Source organism: Dysidea avara, chromosome 6 (genome assembly GCF_963678975.1).
Source record: "Dysidea avara chromosome 6, odDysAvar1.4, whole genome shotgun sequence".
In the NCBI taxonomy this organism is placed as follows: Eukaryota; Metazoa; Porifera; class Demospongiae; order Dictyoceratida; family Dysideidae; genus Dysidea; species Dysidea avara.
Genome location: NC_089277.1, coordinates 19,619,135 through 19,625,134, shown reverse-complemented (window position 1 = coordinate 19,625,134; position 6,000 = coordinate 19,619,135). Strand labels below are relative to the sequence as shown.

The following is a 6,000-nucleotide window of genomic DNA, read 5'->3' as shown; positions in this document are numbered from 1 at the left end:
CACAATGTAAGGAGTTCAGCTACAAACAAATCACCCTGTAGAGAGATCAGCTACAAACTAGACACAAAGTAAGGAGTTCAGCTACAAGCAAGTTACCCTGTAGAGAGTTCATCTACAAGCAAATCAACCTGCAGAGCAATCAGCTAGAAACAAATCACCCTGAAGAGAGGTCAGCTACAAAAAATCACCCTGTAGAGAGATCAGCTAGAAACAAATCACCCTGAAGAGAGGTCAGCTACAAACAAAACACTTTGCAGAGAATTCAGCTGCAAACAAATCAGCTTGTAGAGAGATCAGTTACACACAAATCAACCTGTAGAGAGATAAGCTAGAAACAAATCACCCTGTAGAGAGTTCAGCTACAAGCAAAACACCCTGTAGAGAGTTCAGCAACAAAGAAACCACCATGTAGATAGTTCAGCTGCAAACAAATCACCTTATAGAGAGTTCAGCTACAAACAAATCACCCTGTAGAGAGATCAGCTAGAAACTAGACACAATGTAAGGAGTTCAGCTACAAGCAAATCACCCTTTAGTGAGTTCAGCTACAAACAAATCAACCTGCAGTGAGATCACCTACAAAAAAGCACCTTGTACAGAGTTCAGCTACAAACAAATTACCCTGTAGAGAGATGGGCTACAAACAAATCAACCTGTAGAAAGATCAGCTACACACAAATCAACTTGTAGAGAGATCAGCTACAAACAAATCACCCTGTAGAGAGATCAACTAGAAACTACACACAATGTAAGGAGTTCAGCTACAAGTAAATCACCCTGTATAGAGTTCAGCTAAAACAAATCAACCTGCAGAGAGATCAGCTACAAATAAATCACTTTATAGACAGTTCAGCTACAAACAAATTACCTTGTAGAGAGATTGGCTGCAAATTAATCAACCTGCAGAGAGATCAGCTACACACAAATCAACTTGTAGAGAGATCAGCTACAAACAAATCACCCTGTAGAGAGATCAGCTAGAAACTAGATACAATGCAAGGAGTTCAGCTACAAGCAAAATCACCCTTTAGTGAGTTCAGCTACAAACAAATCAACCTGCAGTGAGATCACCCACAAAAACGCACTTGTACAGAGTTCAGTTACAAACAAATCACCCTGTAGAGAGATCAGGTAGAAAAATTCACCTTGTAGAGAGTTCATTTACAAAGAAACCATCATATAGAGAGTTCAGCTACAAAGAAATTACCCTGTAGAGAGTTCAGCTAGAAGAAGTCACCTTGTAAAGAGTTTAGCTACAAAGAAACCATCATGTACAGAGTTCAGCTACAAAGAAACCACCTGTACAGAATTCAACTACAAACAAATCACCCTGTATAGAGATCAGCTAGAAGAAGTTACCTTGTAGATAGTTCAGCTACAACAATTCACCCTGTAGAAAGATCATGCTAGAAGAAGTCACCTTGTAGAGTGTTCAGTTACAAAGAAACCATCATGTAGAGAGTTCAGCTGCAAACAAATCACTCTGTAGAGAGTTCAGCTACAAAGAAACCGCCATGTAGAGAGTTCAGCCTCATACAAACCACCTAGTAGAGAATTCAACTACAACAAATCACCCTGTAGAGAAGAAGTTACCTTGTAGAGAGTTCAGCTACAAAGAAACCACCATGTAGAGAGTTTAGCTGCAAACAATTCACCTGTAGAGAGTTCAGCTAGAAACAAATCACCCCGTAGAGAGATCAACTGGATGAAGTCACCTTGTAGAGAGTTCAGCTACAAAGAAACAATCATGTAGAGAGTTCAGCTGCAAACAAATCACTCTGTAGAGAGTTCAGCTACAAAGAAACCACCATGTAGAGAGTTCAGCCTCATACAAACCACCTAGTAGAGAATTCAACTACAACAAATCACCCTGTAGAGAAGAAGTTACCTTGTAGAGAGTTCAGCTACAAAGAAACCAGCATGTAGAGAGTTTAGCTGCAAACAATTCACCTGTAGAGAGTTCAGCTAGAAACAAATCACCCCGTAGAGAGATCAACTGGACGAAGTCACATTGTAGAGAGTTCAGCTACAAAGAAACAATCATGTAGAGAGTTCAGCTGCAAACAAATCACCCTGCAGAGAGTTCAGCTACAAAAAAATCACCCTGTAGAGAGTTCAGCTAGACGAAGTCACCTTATAGAGAGTTCAGCTACAAAGAAACCATCATGTAGAGAGTTCGGCTATAAAGACACCCCCATGTAGAGAGTTTAGCTGCAAACAAATCACCTGTTACAGAGAGTTCAGCTACAAAGAAACCATCCTGTATATAGTTCAGCTACATTTCAAGTCACCCAGTAGAGAGATCAGCTGCAAAAACATCCTGTGGGGAATAATGAGCATGTAATAAATATATGTATATAATTTGTATAATTACTAATAAAATCAACAATAATTGAGGTACTAAAATTCTTCTTTAAGTTCTTTTCTTCTTCCTGTGGTAAAGAAAAAAACACATGGGTTAAAAAAGCCCCAAAGCCAGCCATAGGCCGGCTTTGCAGTATACAAATACAAAAAGAAGTGATATCTAATCAAAAACAGTCAAGCTGTAAAAAAAGGTGCGGCCCCCATAAAGGCCATGGTGAAAAAAGATGTGAAATCCAAGGTGGCGGCCAAGAAATGGCTGTGATGGTAGGTTAATGGTTACATTTTAATAACGGCAATTCAGGTGAATTTTGTGCCGCTTGGTCTTGGCACCAAATTCACCTGAATTGTTGTTATTAAAATGTAACCATTAACCTACCATCACAGCCATTTCTTGGCCGCCACCTTGGATTTCACATCTTTTTTCACCATGGCCTTTATGGGGGCCGCACCTTTTTTACAGCTTGACTGTTTTTGATTAGATAATAATAAATTGGCACTGTTTGCTTTATCTTAAAGGTCAGTCTTTGTGAAAACCACCAGAAACAACAAAAGGAAGCACCTTCCTATTTTGAGTTGGAAACCCTATCTATTGTTGTACAACCATGTACACCTGTAACATTGCACTATAAAGCTAATAATTGAATTGAATTGAATAATCAGCAGATGTCTTATAAACAAGGTGTGAAAGCATAGAGAACGTACAGACACTAGGGAAGGTGTAAGTCATAAGTTAAGACTCCATTTAGTGCCATTCACCATACAAGAACTACTGATTTTGCAAGTTGTGTGGAATGACCAAACCTCATGTACAGTCACAAACCACATTTCAGACAAAAAGGTGTTGCTGTACAGCACGTACATAATGAAAGCCATGTCACAAGCCCCGCTTTGTGGAAGAGTGAAACTGCCATGGACGTGTGAAACTGCTGTGACAGCTACAAACAGAAAATGAGGCGATTCTAATTGCAGATAAGATGACTGCGAAATCCATGAAATTTTTTGCCTTACAGTAGCTAAACATATATAACAATGGTATTACAACATGTAAAAATTTAATAAACATCACATCAAATAGTTAACACCAAAAGTGGTGATGATGATGTAAGTGGCAAATGATAAGAGACCCGATACTTGGTCGATCCATACACCTTGTCAACAATTCTGAAATTCACTTGATCTCAGATGCTGTTTGTTCCCAAATTACACACCATGACCATATCCGATTGCTAACATGTAAACCAGAAACTGTTAGGCGGACATTAACCTAAAATCTGGATACTATGAAAATACACAACATTTTAACTGACCTGGGCATTAGTTTGGTCCCATCATAACAGTATACCTTATCCTGGAAATTCAGAAAACATGAGATAATACAGTATTTCTTAGTACATAGACTGACCTGGAATTTTCACGACACCCTTGATATCACTAGAGTTACATAGACTGAAGTACAGAAAAGAACACACAACTCCGCTGTTAACTGAAATTCTCAACACTCTGATCTTAGCTCCTGCCAGGTTTCAAGTTACATACCATGAACTACTAGTGGGTAAACTGCTATGACCAGATAGCCTACAAAATTGACAAGCGTGCATTAAATACAATGCACCTAAAATCAGGGTATAGTAGAACCTATCTTATCCAGGCAGTCTGGTACATACTACTGTCCATATCTCAGAGATATCTGTAAGCATGCTACTAGTGACTACATGTTACTAAATACAACTAATGTGATTGCTATCAGTGGTGTAGTTTAGTGGGCAGAGGGGGAATTCACTACAGAGCACTCATGGTCACTCTCCTAGGCTGTAAATATGCATTATCACCTAGCAACCAAGTGTTAGTTATTATTAGTAGAACAAACAAGCCACCAAATAGGTAAACAGCAACTTTTAAGCTCTCTCCTTTTGTTTCATTAGTAAACTTCATTCTGGATAATAGAAGTCTGGACTATAAGGTTAGGCCAGTATGCAGTGTAAATGAGTACATACAAACATTACACATGTTACATTTGCCTACTTCTTCCACCTGCAGCCAAAGTTCCCAGACTTCTGACGATGTAAGTGGCAAGTGGTACGAGTTGCCTTGTCGACAATCCCGCCATGAGGATTTTGCTGCTACTTAGAACTTTTCAGTGAATTTGCACTGCACGCCTCTAAAAAAACCTATCACATAAATGCGGTTACTCAGTGTGTGTGGCAATGTGACACTTTACTGACACGCTAACTATATCTTTCTTCATTCCTCATTCCGTTCTTCACTTATCCTTCAAGCGGTGTGCGTCGCGTTACAATTAGTCTAAAGTACGCCTCACCACTGATATACCAAAGAAATGCTTCTTATTAGTACTACGGCTTTACTCCTCTGTCTGGACTTGGACTGCCACTAAACATTCAATTTTAAACCGCGCATCACGTGTTTCCGCTTGAGGTACTACAGGGACTTTCCAAGAGACTTCCCCTAAATAGGCCACGTGATACTTGAATTGTCACAATGCGGTACGTGTACTTTAATAATAGTATTATTATAAGCTGTCAAGAATTGTTTGTGCGCTGCCGGCTAAAATCATTGGTGTGATGGTTTGACCATAGATATACTAAACTTTACAACGGGATTGGAAACGGAAGTAACTCACATGACGTCTCTGTACAAATTCCCAATGTGACGTAACGAGCTCGAAAAACATCCATGTTTCGCTTGAGCTAGTTAGTCGCCATAGATACTGTCCGTAGTTACGAGCACGATATTATTTCTAATGGCTTTATTTGCCAACTATTAGCAATTTGTCGGCCTTTAACTTGACGAATTGGTTAACCTAGTCTTGTACACAATAACAGGAATGCGTGTGCAACCACAAGAGGCTGTTGTTTGTAATAAACAAGCCAGTATGTCAAGAGGTAAGCGAATTATGTTATGGCCACACCGTCTTATTTTTGTAGACTTTTCACAGATTCTCTGTGTTGGGAAGCAGCTTAGGTAGTTTTGTTTTGAAATCTATATCAATTGTATAGTGTAATAGGCAACTTGGATTTATTGTATCAATTGTCATATTGTATAAAATTACTGCTTACCACTTTACACTTGTAGACTTTTAGTAGGCCCATGACCAATGCTAAATATCAATTTACCATACCATCAACTACTACCACACTTGGTGGGTGTAAAGTGTATGTTGGATTGCTTTAAAACCAAAGCTATATATGGTACGGGGATGAAAGACAGAATCTTCTAATAAGACACAAAATTTTGAAGAAATCATCCAAGCCACATGATTAGACACCCACCAAATGACACTCTACTGATGACCGACAAGCAAGAGCTCAAGATGCACTACCAAATTATATGTTTACAGTAGGTGTACTTTCAAAAGAAGTGACATAAACACTTATAGCTATATTGCACACATAATTCATAATCAACGTACACATATTACACTGTACAGTTAAAATATTCAAAGTGTACGGTTTCTTCGTTAGTTAGTGTGAGAGATTGTCGACTTAACACATTCTGGCTGTACTGGTGGGGCTACCTTTAGCCAACTCTGTAGCAATGGTGAATGGCTTGTGTAATTAACTAAAGTCAGACTGGGACCAACCAATCATGTTTATCCACTTTGTAGTATAATGCCACGTA

The 6,000-nt window shown here is 39.0% G+C and overlaps 2 long non-coding RNA genes across 2 annotated transcripts; one reads left to right on the top strand and one right to left on the bottom strand.

The window, feature by feature from the left end:
- Positions 1 to 3,371: 3,371 nt before the first annotated feature.
- On the bottom strand, positions 3,372 to 5,183 carry LOC136258774 (uncharacterized). The gene is made up of 5 exons (XR_010702985.1): positions 4,587 to 5,183; positions 4,387 to 4,532; positions 3,767 to 3,939; positions 3,672 to 3,712; positions 3,372 to 3,628 (listed from the first exon to the last, which is right to left on the bottom strand). It is a non-coding gene; the product is annotated as an uncharacterized lncRNA (long non-coding RNA).
- Positions 4,670 to 5,817, top strand: LOC136258775 (uncharacterized). Its single transcript, XR_010702986.1, has 2 exons — positions 4,670 to 5,264; positions 5,455 to 5,817. It is a non-coding gene; the product is annotated as an uncharacterized lncRNA (long non-coding RNA).
- The last annotated feature ends 183 nt before the right edge of the window (positions 5,818 to 6,000 follow it).